The 14,060-nt window shown below is 41.2% G+C and overlaps 2 protein-coding genes across 2 annotated transcripts in view; one reads left to right on the top strand and one right to left on the bottom strand.

Moving 5' to 3' along the window:
• The window catches only part of LOC126474896 (transcription factor BTF3 homolog 4-like), a 37,271-nt gene extending 32,503 nt beyond the window's left edge, over nt 1-4,768 (bottom strand). The window contains exon 1 of the mRNA XM_050102395.1: nt 4,632-4,768. The gene's annotated coding sequence lies outside the window, so the exon portion shown is untranslated. The remainder of the gene's footprint in view (nt 1-4,631) is intronic.
• Nucleotides 1-14,060, top strand: part of LOC126474895 (TBC1 domain family member 14-like) — a 332,809-nt gene that overhangs the window by 24,985 nt on the left and 293,764 nt on the right. The window lies entirely within an intron of this gene.

The raw sequence follows: 14,060 nt of genomic DNA, 5'->3' as shown, positions 1-14,060 counted from the left end.
CTGTTAATCAAAACATTGCGGGTTGGAAACCAGCCATTTTTCATATTTTGAATAAAATTCATCAGTAATGGCGTCTGAAGACTCCCAGTCTAAGGTGTCACCCTCGTTCAGCTAATGGCCTTTTCAGTGAAGACGGAGGAACGGACGGAGTATCAGGGCAATAATCTCTTGCCCTTGGGGAGGATAACTATCCTAAAAGGCGGAAAAATCAGCAATGATCAACGGCATGAAAATGCACTAGGCAATGTAAACCGCTGCATTTAAGTCACGCTTAGTATAACCACAGGACATGTGGCCTGTAATTGAAAAGTGTTATGATGATCTTCACTGGCAAAAGATTCTAGATTAGTCCTCCGTTCGAGGAGAGGACTGCCAACGAGGAGGTAAATCTGAGAGACAGATTGAGCGACCAACGAAAGTTTTACTTACTAACAGTCGGAGCGTGAAATGCCAGAAGTTTTAATGTGGCAGGGGAGCTAGAAAATCTGAAAAGGGAGATGTAAAGGCTCAGTCTAGATGTAGTGGGGGTCAATGTATAGAAGGATTTCTGATCAGACGGATATAGGGTAACGTCAACAGCAGAAAAAAATGGCATAACGAGTGTATGATTCGTTATGAACAGGAAAGTATGGCAGAGAGTTACTGCGAACATTTCAGTGATGGGGTTGTTCTCATCAGAATTGACAGCAAACGATCGCCAACAACAATAGTTCAGGTATACATGCCAACGTCACAGACAGAAGATGAGGAAATAGAGAAAGTACTTGAGATTATTGAACGGCCAGTTCAGTATGTAAACGGAAATGATAAACTAATAATCATGAGGGATGGAACGCGATAATAGTGGAAGGGATAGAAGAAGAGTTACGGGAGAATACGTACTTGGTAGTAGGAATGAGAGAGAAAAAGACTAACCGAGTTCTGCAGTAAATTTGAGTTAGTAATAGCAAATACACCGCTCAAAAATCACGAGAGGAGGTGGTATAATTGGAAACCTGGAGATTCCAGTTGGATTACAGCTAACACTGCCGTACCGTTACGTCCGATTAAAAAACCTTTACTGCGATATAATTAATGATTTGTTAGCATATATTCATCAGAAAAAAACAGACATGCAAATATGTTGATGAATAAATTGGAATACATTAGTGCATAATGCTAGTTTGAGAATTGTTGTTACAATCAGTAGAAAAATTGTTTATTACTCATCTTGTTGTGACGTAATATCGGCGATCCCTGTCGTCTTAATAACGTCTGATTCACTGTTATAAAACATCATAGCTTATTTCCATTAGCGCGTCGCAGACAGTCAACTACCTGTTCCAGCGTTATGAACTTCCCTAAGATGAGTCTTTTACTTGACATTATCATAAGTCATTTCAGATGCGATTTCCGTACACGACGCAAATTTAGTTCATAGTATCGTACACAATTCTTAAAACATAGTCTGTTCAGCGCGTTCCAAACGAAGACTTACTTACTCCAGTTCCAAATCAACATTGTTCTACTTGAAAGCGAGTCAATGACTGTCTAATTCCTTGGTACGAGACACCAACGATATATTTTACAGCATGAAAATCTCATCCTTTCGAAACCATCAAATAATAAAATTAAATTTTGTACTTTTTTCTGCGTTGTTGAGTTAACATTTAGCCAGAAAACATGACTCTGCATATTTTGAAACGGAATTTTTGTAACCAATTACTGTAAAATGTAAATTGTGGACAAGTAGAATTGATTGGATAATTAATTTTTTTAAAGTCATGGATGAAAATGGAATTCCAAAATATTATAGAAAACATGAAAAAGAAAGAAATTTAAATATATGTCCCCACATAATACATCGACCCCCATAGACTCTTTTAGAACATCAGATTTGCAATTTCAGTTAAAAAATAGCTGAAAAAGGACGGAGTCGCAGTTTTCGTCATTGAAGATAGGTATCGTAATCTACTATTGAACCAAGGTCCTATAAGACAGATTCGTTATATTCATCGTGATTAGAGAGAGATCCCAAATCAGAGATTTGATTATAAGGCCTACGCAAGAGGCATATATTCGAGTAGTACTCGTGTCACAATTCAGTAATGTTAAAGAGCAGGTTGAATTTTAATAGATTAGATCGGTAGAGTCAATGTGCAAATAAATAGGATGATGAAGGAAAAAGGAATGATGAGACGCGCTTGAAGTTCTCTGAGGCTGTGGGTACTGCGGCAATGAATACTTCAGTAGGTGGTCGAGTCGAAGAGGATTGGACGTCTTTAACAAAGACTCTCACAGAAGTTGGAAAGAAAAACATAGGTACATGAAAGATAACTGAGAAGAAACTTTGGGTAACGGTAGAAATACTTCAGTTTATCGACGAAAGAAGGAAGTACAAAAAAAATGTTCAAGAAAATTCAGGAATCCGGAAATAGTAGTCACTTGGGAATGAAATAAAAAGGAAGTGCAAAGGAGCTAAGGCGAAATGGCTGCAGTAAAAATGTGAAGAAATCAGAAAAGAAATGATCGTCTGAAGGACTGATTCCGATTTTAGAAAAGTCAACAAAACATCCTTCGGTGAAGTTAAAAGCAAGGGTGGTAACATTAAGAGTGCAATGGTAATTCCACAGTTAAGCGCAGAGGGGAGAGCGAATAAGTAGAAAGAGTACCTTGAAGGCTTGTCACTTTTCCGGAGGTAAGGTCTTGTCTGCTGACGTGATTGGGGAAAAAATAGGAGTCAGTATCGAAGACGTAGGTGATCCCGTATTAGAGTAAAAATTTAATAAAGCTTTGGAAGATGTGCTGTGCCAGCCTGCCCTGTCGAGTGAAATTTCTAAGTTCGACCATCGTTTAATGCGATTTAATGTTGTACCGCACTTTGCTGGTAATAATTGTGTTATCGAACAACAATTACATTCCACTCAGTTGTAATAAAACGCAACACGTACAACAGAAAAAAATGAATGCTTTAAAAAATAATGTGCGAAAGAGCGCCTGATAAACTTCACAAATTTTAGTAAGAAGTATAACAATGTGTAGCAAAGATGATAATCTATTGTTTCTCCTTATTCTTTTTCTTTAGTATTGCACATTCCGAATTCGTTACGCTTATTACTATTCAATGGATTTGTCACTATAGATTTAAACGTATCCCTGTTAGGCAAAAAGTTTTAAATTCTCAAAAATGACGTCTACTCAACGAATGATTACACCAAGTAACATCACGATTACAGCTAACAGTCACTATTAATTCATTGCATACCTTACAACAGTTTTCCTCATTTCACGATTCACGTAAAAACACTTTACGATAAATCTATCTTATTAGTTTACATTCAGAATACTTGATCAAATATGGATAACCACTTCGTAAGATATCAATATCTGTTGTTAATAAACAAAGGCATTGAAATTACTTTCCTATAAACTCTGTACCTTCATAGAAGCCATGTCTCCTTCTAGTAAATTGATTAATTTTCGTATTATATTATTAAGTAGCTTGAATACTTCGTAGAGGCGCTCAGATTTTGTGACTGCAAATTATCTCTTTGTCTTTCGTTTCTACCAACGTTGTTAATAGTATATTTCGCTACTTCAGTTTATTTAAACCAATAATACCAATGGACGCTGAGTGCGTATTATGAAAAAAATGGGAAAATTCAATTGATTTCTTGATTCAGGATTAATTATCGTAAAAAACCTTGGTTGTGATATCCCTCGAGATATTATATTTTCTCCATATGAACCCGTTAGTCGTAATTAAAGAACTCGTACAAATTTCTGTCTAGTGTTTCACTTTACGACGAACGCACACGAAACATATCGCTGTAAATAGTTGAAACAATAATACTGCCCTGGGGTTTTTCATTTCTACTAAGGTCGGTATTTTTGTGGTCGTGCGTTGTTTTCGCAATTAAGCTCAGTATTTTACAATAGATAGTGACCGAGTCCCAACAGAGCAATTTAATTCCCTCTAACGGAATCGAAAGAACAACAAAATCCTAAGTGTCACCGCAATTTTACGCCAACCTAAGGTCAGTTCATAAATAAAGCTAAGTCTCTTCAGGCGTTGACAACTCGCGGATTCCGCTAATGAACTCAAAGTTAAAAACGGCACTTGTCACTCCATCAGTCACCAAATCACAGCGTAGACACCTGCAATTTCCTAATATGGTTACAAATTTCAAGAGAAATATGTAGTCACAGCCAGGGAACATCACCGCTATACCACTATTCAACGCTTTTTGTAGTCTCTCGTCATAAAGTTTCCTGATTTCCTCATTGGCAGCGAATGTTATATCAAATACAACGATCACTTACACACCTCCAGACGTTACCTTGCTCGAGTAATCCCAAACCACCAACAACCATTAAACCAAAAGAGAGCTCACCCTCAATTTCCTTTGAGTGGGACAACCGCTTCACTAGCTTTACTTTAAAGGTAACAGGTCGGATCCTCCGTCTAACCAATCCTCAATAGCAATCAAAATTCCAAAGCCATCGAAAATCAATAATATCTGCAGAAACTGAACTTTTTGTATTAATCTGCTTATTCGCATCAACGCTTCATGGAAGTAGAGAAAATTTACAGTAGGCAAATTCGTTCCTAGCGTGTTAACAGTGACTTTTATACGCGTAGTTAGACTTACCGCTCCTGAACAGCGCTTGACCCAAGTCCTTCGCCCAGGGCGATCGGCAGTGTGTAATGGTCAAGAAAGAACTAACTATCTCCTAATGTTGATTACGTTACGGCGGCCCCACACTAACAGCACGCTTGACAAGCGTGCTTGCCCAAGCACGCTTGAGAATGTGTGGGATAAATTTGCGCAACCATCAGGACTGTACAAGCAGCTTGATGCTGGATCGAATTTCGATTATTCATGCTTTTGCAAGCGTGTGTGTACTTGAACGTCTATACCAAGAATAGGGAGTCTTGGGCAAGCATTTGTCAGTGATTTGGTTTCATTTAATTTTTTTTCTTGTCCTCTTAAATTACATTCTGTACAGTGGTTGTACTGTATTGTAGGTCACGTCAAAGAACGCAGTATTACATGAAGAGAGGGAGTATAAAATCAACAGTACTGTGAGATAGTTTCTATAGCGTGTTTACCACGAATAGCTAATATGGGAATAATGTTTTCGTTCCGTTAACCATTCTTTACTTCCCGTATCATGTTTTATATGCTTGGTAAGTATGCAGTTACGTGTGCGGCCGCCTTAAGGAACCATACTTTTAGACGAACATGCGTCGATACTGCAGTTTTACAATAATCACTTCGTTGTATTGGATGGCTATCAGTCAATCTTGTAGTGGGCAGAACGCAGCACCAGTAGACGATTTCTGGACTTCGCAGTTGCCTTCTCACAAGCTCTCTGCAATGCTGCGTCGTTTTTTTTAGCAGCCTTCCCCGTACTGATTTCTATTACAGAATTTAGTACAAGTTACAAGTGCATAAACAGTTATCCGTGTACGATTTTGCAATTTTGAATTAACTTCATTCGTAATTTACGATTATCTATATGACTTTGGAAAGTTGCGGAGGCGACGAGTTCATCAAAAACAAATTTCAGACATTTTGACACAGTACATCCACTTGCGATCAAATACGAGGGGCGTTTGAAAAGTCCGTGCAAAGTCCGAGAGATGGCACCACCGGCGCGTATCGAGGTTATCTTTAGTTAACAGCATCTTTGGAAAGAACTTACACCAAGCTTCAGCCATATTGGTCTATTTCTTTGTGTTTGGCACTCGTGTGAATCAAGGAAGTCGAGTGATTGTCAAAAAATGGACGAATAAGAATGTCGTGTGGTGATTAAACATTACTTTATGAAAGGCAAAACGCTTCAGGAGACTAAAGAGAAGCTTGATAAACATTGCGGTGATTCTGCACCTTCGATGATAAAAGTTTGTAAGTGATTTCAAAAATTTTTGAGTGGTCATGGGGACACAAGTGATGCTGAACGTCCTGAACGCCCTGTGTTGGTTTCGGCTCCAGAAATCATTGATAAAATCCATGATATGGTGTGGATGACAGAAGAGTTAAGATGCGTGAGATTGCTAGTGCTGTGGGCATCTCGAATGAACGGGTACATAATATGTTGCATAAACATTTGGACATGAGAAAGCTATCTGCAAGATGGGCTCCACGATTGCTCACGCTTGACCAAAAACGGAATCGTGTGAAGTGTTGCAAGGATGGTTTGCAGCTGTTCAGGAAGGATCTGCAGGACTTTTAAGCGTCGTTCGCCACTGTGGATGAAACATGGAGACATTACTATACTTCCGAGATCAAACAACAATCTAAACAAGGGTTACCAAGGGAGAATCTGCACCAAAAAAGGCAAAGTCCAGTCCTTCGGTTATGGTGACTGCCTTTTGGGATTCGCAAGGGATAATCCTCATTGACTATCTGGAAAAGGGTAAAACTATTACAGGTGCATATTATTCGTCGTTATTGGACCGTTTGAAAACCGAGCTGCTAGAAAAACGCCGGCGATTGGACCGCAAAAAAGTCCTTTCCCATCATGACAATGCACCAGCACACACCTCAGCAGTTGTGGTCGCAAAATTAATGGAAATGGGATTCCAACTCGTTTCACATTCCCCTTGTTCTCCAAACTTGGCTCCCTCGGACTACTATTTGTTCCCCAATTTGAAGAAATGGCTGGCAGGACAAAGATTTTATTCAAACGAGGAGGTGATTGCAGCAACTAATAGCTATTTTGCAGACTTGGGCAATTTCTATTATTCGGAAGGGATCAACAATTTAGAACAGCGTTGGACGAAGTGTATAAGTCTAAGATGAGACTATGTCGAAAAATAAAAAAGGTTTACCTCAAACACGTAAGTAATTTTTATTTTTGCACGGACTTTTCAAATGCCCCTCGTAAGGTGAGCGGATGTATAACATTCCTTCAGTGCCCAAAATCATTAGGGGGAAGTGACAACCGAGCAACTATTCAGGTTTAGAATCTGAGAGTCTGGAGACATAAAATCACACTTTCGGAAAGTCCGCCTGCGTAGCGCAGCGGTAGCGTTACCGCCCACCACGCAAGGGGGCCCTGGTTCGATTACCGGCATGGGACTGGGTGTTGTGTGCTCTCCATCATCACTGACACGCAAGTCGCCGAAGTGGCATCAACTAAAAAGACTTGCAATACGGTGGCCGACTCCCGAAAGGGACATCCCGGCCATAAATGCCATACAATCATTTCATATCACTTTCGGAAAAATATCATCCACACAATCCCGAAGATAGCAAGAGAAGATAAATGCGAGAACAATCGCATAATTAGCCTAACAGTTCATGTATTCAAAATGCTGATAAGACTAATATACAGAAGACTGGATACAAAAATTAAGGATCTGTTACATCACGATCAGTCTGGCTTTCGAAAAGTGGAGGACACCAAAGAGGCAGTTCTAGGTTGCGACTGATATTGAAAGAAAGGCTTACGAAAGATCAAGACACGTTAATGAGATTTGTCGACCTGTAAAAAGGGTTCGGCGATATAAAATGGTAAAAGATGTGCGAAATTCTGAGAAAAATTAGAGTAAGTAAAGGGAAAGAGGGTTAACATACAGTTTGTATAAGAACCAATGAAACTGGAAACCAAGAACGAAATGGTCACATTAAAAAGGATTAAAGACAGGAATGTAGCCTGTCGCGCGTACTGTTCAATCTATTCGTCGAAAAAGCGATGTCAGAAAAGGTTTAGGAGGGGGATTAAAACTCAGGGTGAAAGATTATCAATGATAAAATTCGCTGATTACATCACTATTCGCACTGAGAGTGAACGAGAATCATAGGACGATTTGAGTGGGATGAACAGTCTAAATAGTACGGAATATGGACTGAGAGTAAACCGAAAGAAGACGAAAGTAATGGGGAGCAGCAAAAATGAGAGTAGCGATAAGCTTAAGATCAAAATTGATCACCAGGACGGTAGATGTAGTTAACGGATTCTGCTAACTCGGGAGCGAAACAACACATGATGGGAAAAGAAAAACGGATATAAAAAGCAGACTAGCAAAGACAAAGAGAGCATTCATGTCCAAGAGAAATCTACATAGTCCGCAGTATGAGGAAGACATTTCTGAGAATGTACGTTTGGAGCACGGCATTGTATGGCAGTGAAACGAGGTCTTTGGGTAAACGGGAAAAAGAGGAGAATCAAAGCTGAGATGTGGTGCTGTAGAAGAATGTTGAAAATTAGCTGGACTGTTAAGGTAAGGAATGTGGAGTTGCTCCGCAGAATCGACGAAGAAACGAACATAATTATGGAAAATACTAACAAGGAGGAGGAACAGGTTGGTAGGACATGTGGTAAGACATCAAAGAAGTAACTTCCATGGTAATAGAGGGAGTTGTAGGTGCTAAAAATTGTAGAGGAAGACGGAGATTGGAATACGTCCGAGAAATAATTGAGGACGCAGGGTGCAGGGTGCTACTCTTTGAGATGAAGAGGTTGACACATGAGAGGAATCCGTGGCTGGCCGCATCAAATCAGTCAGAGGACTGATGAGCCAAAAAAAAAAAAACTTTTTTGTGTAGTTTTCAAAACAGGTGAACGAGAAGGACATTTTGCTGTGTTGTCGTGCCAACAACAGGATTTCTTTTCCTTGTATTTTCACTTTCTACCGTCTCAGTCCTACTTAATCGAGATGCGAGATGAGAATAATAGCGACTCGTGATTAAGTCCGTGACAGGTAATCCGCCACTTCGACGCTGTTACGAAAATTGGCAGCCTCGCGTTAATGAGAATCTGAAACATCCTTGCATTTTCAGAGGGGGGACTCTTCACAGCAGGTGTCGCTCCATTCCTTTGGTCTTGATTCATTCGTTGTTGTGAACAGTCAGCTACAGAAATCTTAAAACGCCTCCCTTGGGTATTATCTGAGGGCAGAATAAGCAGCAGAATGCACGTACGTTGGGGGAGGCAGCGCACGTGATGGGTGGGGCTGCACGTTGTACTGTCCTACTCGGACTTCGCTGTTGCACAGTATAACAAGCTGCATTTTCTAGTTAAAAAGGCTCCATGACCTATGAATGTTTCGACTAATTCAGAATTGCCATTATCAATCCCGTACCATTTCATAGGTTCTGGTTTTCTTCCATTACTTTAACCCCACCTTTATCGTAATGCTGCATTGTGGTCGTGATATTCGTAAGCAATCACCGGCAAGGAAGTGAAGAAATTATGAACAGCAAAAATCGATAGTTTATATTCTTATCCAGGAGGTACAATAGCTCCGTTACGAGACTTCTGTTGTTCGTGTGTTTCAGATTGATTACGCTAGCTTTTGGTTACTCCTTCGCTTACAACGAACCCCTTAATTCCTGGAACCCTATAGTGTTATTTGAGGCCATAAGGGCCCAAAACATAGAAACTACGTTTTGAGAAGAAGAGATGTTTGCGAAAATCAGATTTATAAGCAAATCGCCAATCTCATAAGTCTATATTGTTTTTTAACCAGGTCTCAACAATCCGTACTTCTTATAAAAAAAATATGCTTTCACTTTATCTTATGAAATATCTATTAATATTTAAGAATATTATTAATGATCCGTTTATGAGCTTGTGACGATAGTGCCTTTTGACAGCCGTAAAGTTTGGAATTAATGTGAAACTAGAATCAGAACCTAAATAAGAGATACTAAATGCACCACACACACAGTTAAGACCTATTCCATCACTTCGTGTTCCTGGTCAACATCATGTGGCTTGAGGTTCAGATAAAACTGCCGATGTACCTCCTATTGTGAAGTACTGCTACTGCATACATCATGATGATTGTTGTTGTGGTCTTCAGTCCTGAGACTGGTTTGATGCAGCTCTCCATGCCACTCTATCCTGTGCAAGCATACATGATATATACACTAAATCGTGTTGTCAGTCCTAGATAACAGTTGAGCAGCACAGAGCAACAAAATTATGCTTTGTGGTTTGGGCCCACATTGAAATGAATAACCCAGATATCGGTGAGACAGCTTTTCGTGAATGTTCATATATACTTTATGGGGCTACAAATATAGGAAAAGCTGGTTCACAATTACATCTACAGACATCAGGAGCATGTGTACATGCCACAGTCTCAAAGTTGATAACGGTGTGCTTTAGGCCCTAATGGTTCTCAGCGCCTCGTTTATACAATGTCCGCTTGAATCAATAGACTGGCATCAAATTTGGTTGGTTTTGTTGTTGTTGTTGTTGTCGTTGTCGCTGGCCTCTTCATTTCGAAAGAGTGGCTTGATGCAGCTCTCCGTTACTCTGTCCTGTGCAAGCCTCTGCAACCTACTGCCTTCTGAATCGGTTTACTGTACTTATCCCTTGGTTTCCCTCTACGATTTTTAACCCCCCCCCCCCCCCCTACACATACACTCTTCTCTCTAATACTAAACTGACGATTCCTTCATGCCACAGGATGTGTAGCGATCTCCTTAGTCAAGCTGTGCCACACTTTTGTTTTTTCCTCATTTCGATTCAGCACGTCGTGGTCAGTTGCTCGATCTATCCGTCCAGTCATCAGCATCCTTCTATTGCTTGTATTCTCTTCTTGTCTGAATTGTTTATCTACCACCCGTAAGTCGGGTTAAAAGAAGTTTATTATAAGCTCAAGAGCTCAGTGACAAGGTAAAACCTATGTCTGTGGGAGATTTATGCCAAGAAACCTTACTCCTGCGGACATTGTTCTATTAATTGGTTCAGATGGCTCTAAGCACTATGGGACTTAACATCTGAGGTCATCAGTCCCCTAGACTTAGAACTACGTAAACCTAACTAACCTAAGGACAGCACGCACATCTAGGCCCGAGGCAGGATTCGAACCTGCGACCGTAGCAGCAGCGCGGTTCCGGACTGAAGCGCCTAGAACCGCTCGGCCACAGCGGCCGACGTGTTCTATTAATTAGCATAGCATGTAGTCTAAGTAGAGTAATCTGGTGGGAATTTCATTTCGGTCTCAATATCGTGTTCCGAAAGAAAATGATTTTCTCGGTATTCTTTTTCTGATCTACTAAACTCGTCATGTGCCGGAGGTTACAACGTAGCTGAAGACATTTCGTTTTAGAACAGGAATAATAGCATTTACTCTACGAGAACGGAGAAGGGCAAATGTTTTTCTTGGCTGAGCTCTAACGTCACGACAGAATGAGATCATTAAAAGCGAATTACCTTAAGTCACTCTCAATGGAGGAAGCAGTTCGTGTAAGGAGATGAAGCCTAGAAAATATAGCCAAGTAATGGGACTTAATGCTTAGAGTAAATAAGATGGACGTGTGGCGTGCTAGGACAACGCATCCTGTGTGAACAAGAGTCCCATTTTTCCTCGTTTCAGGCTTACCATTATTTTCGATTCTAGGTGTACATACTGCAGAAGGGAATTTGATCTGTATCGCCTATTTTGCCGATGAATCCAAACTCACCAGAGGTCGAATTTTTAATTTCCAAAACACATTTTAGTTAAACAAAATGCCCATTTATTCATCAAACATGATACTTGTAATAATCCGACCAGTGTGTAATCAGACCATAGTGTGATAGGGTCTGCTCTTACTGATGGCGGTGTTAGCAGACAAATACCCACTTAAAAAAAAGAAAAGAAAGAATACCGTCAATCACTAAAAAAATCTCAAAGTGAATTTAGAGGTCATGTGCGATTTATGCACAACACCTTAGTTACGACTTAAAGTTTCGTAACAAACAGACAGGTCACTTAGGACCTGCCCAAAGACCTGCGAATTCCCCAAACTTAAATTCTTTTCGCAGTTGCTGTGCGGCCATTTGGAAGAAACGTATCGTTGAAAACCGATACTTGTTTATACAGGAAGGTAGCCAAAGAATCCTATAAACACCAGGTGCCTGAAAGAGATTGGGATGATTCAGATACGACGAATGCATGCTTGCGCTCAAGTCACATCAGCCATTTTGACCACGCTTGTACTTTCAGCAAAATTCAACAGCATATTGAAAACTATAACGACAACTGCCGGCCCCGGTGGCCGAGCGGTTCTAGGCGCTTCAGTCCGGAACCGCGCCACTGCTACGGTCGCAGGTTCGAATCCTGCCTCGGGCATGGATGTGCGTGATGTCCTTACGTTAGTTAGGTTTAAGTAGTTCTAAGTTCTAGGGGACTGATGACCTCAGATGTTAAGTCCCATAGTGCTCAGAGCCATTTGGACCATTTTATAACGACAACTCACAAACGAAATTAAAGAAGACTAGTGTTCACGTAGATTTTTTTTTTCATGAGTCTCTTATATTAACCGTAAACGACGTAGTGGGTAATGACTGATATTGTGTACAGGATGCGATAGATACAGATATCTCTTTTGTAGGATATTGCAAAACGCAGCTTGGCTTGAACTACAACTGGCGACTTTCTCTCAACGTAAGTGAATGTATAGCAACGACCATAAACAAGTGAAAGGCGGTTGTTTGATGGCATCGTCGACCATGCGTTACTAGGGTCAAGCACAGTAGTGAAATATTTCGGGAATACCGTTCAAATGGGGTGACAACCTAAATCTAGGTCTTTGTAATTCTGACAGCTTGCCTACTGCCGTCGATTCGCTTCTTCTGTAGTAGCTCTCTATCTGGAAATCTTAAGAAACACGATGCACAGAAGAAATGCAGGTTCAACACGAACCGTGGCGCCTGCAATCGCCGGCCCTACACAAGCACCTAGTAGACTTGCAGTAGCTGCTGGCGCAGTTTGCACTGGCTGCCTTCGCTTCCAGAAGCCCCGCTTCTGTATTATGCAAGTTGGGCCGTCTGGCTTTCTTGTGGCTTCGGCGCGTGTTCATCTCGTCCCGAGAGGATCAAGCTGTTCTTTCTCTCTCTCGCTTTTTCTCCGTACTTCTGCAGACGATTAAAACCAACCACATGAGAATTCGCGGAGCCTCCGTTGTAGGCCGTGAATAGAATATGAAGGAGCCATAACAATGGTGCCGACATAACAGGGCGCAGTGTCGGCTTTTTGTTCGAAAAAGGGTACGTAAGTACTCTTTACGACCCAAGCCAAATGACGCAGCGGTGAAACAATGCCCATCAAAACTCAGTCGCTTCGGAACAATAGGTACAGTTTGCTTTTCTGTATTTAACAAAAGCAAGCTCTGAGTGCATATTTTCTCCGAGTGCAGAAATGTGTGGCTGTCGTTGCTCGTAGAAACGATAAAGATCTTACCAAATCCGGTAATCACTGAAGCTTCAAGCTGGGAAGCAGAACGTATCTCATGTCAAATACTGCCGATACGTACAGAGGATAGGCAAAATTATGTGAACAATGCTAGTTCAGATGGTTCAAATGGCTCTGACAACTATGGGACTTAACATCTGAGGTCATGAGTCCCCTAGAATTTAGAACTATTTAAACCTAACTAACCTAAGGACATCACACACATCCATGCCCGAGACAGGATTCGAGCCTGCGACCGTAGCAGTCGCGCGGTTCCGGACTGAAGCGCCTAGAACCGCTCGGCCACCACGACCGGCAACAATGCTAGTAATAGGACGGTTGTGTTTGACATTCGGCAACGCAGGTAAGGCTCGTGCCATGCTGGACCGTGCGTGTTCAGTACGGACAAGGCATCAGTGCAGGTTTTTTTTATGAGTAGTGCACACTTCGTATTTGCACTCAGAGGTTAAGGTCGACGTGCAGTGAAAGACCTAACAGAGTTCCACAGAGGGCAGGTTGTGGGGGCTTGATTAGCTGGAGCATCAGTAAGCCGGCCGCGGTGGCCGAGAGGTTCTAAGCGCTTCAGTCCGAAACCGCGCGACTGCTACGGTCGCAGGTTCGAATCCTGCCTCGGGCATGGATGTGTGTGATGTCCTTCGATTAGTTAAGTTTAAGTAGTTCTAAGTTCTAGGGGACTGATGACCTCCGATGTTAAGTCCCATAGTGCTCAGAGTCATTTGAACCATCAGTAACCAAGACTGCCAACTTATTGAATGTTTCGAGAGCAGCTGTTTCAACAGTCATGACAGCCTACACGAAACAGGGAAAGGCATCATCGTGTAAACATAATAGCGGATGCAAATCAAAACTAAATGACAGAGATCGTCGTGCGCCAACACAA

Source organism: Schistocerca serialis, chromosome 4 (assembly GCF_023864345.2).
Source record: "Schistocerca serialis cubense isolate TAMUIC-IGC-003099 chromosome 4, iqSchSeri2.2, whole genome shotgun sequence".
NCBI lineage: Eukaryota > Metazoa > Arthropoda > Insecta > Orthoptera > Acrididae > Schistocerca > Schistocerca serialis.
The sequence above is the reverse complement of the archived record's forward strand: the minus strand, read 5'-3'. Positions and strand labels throughout refer to the sequence as shown.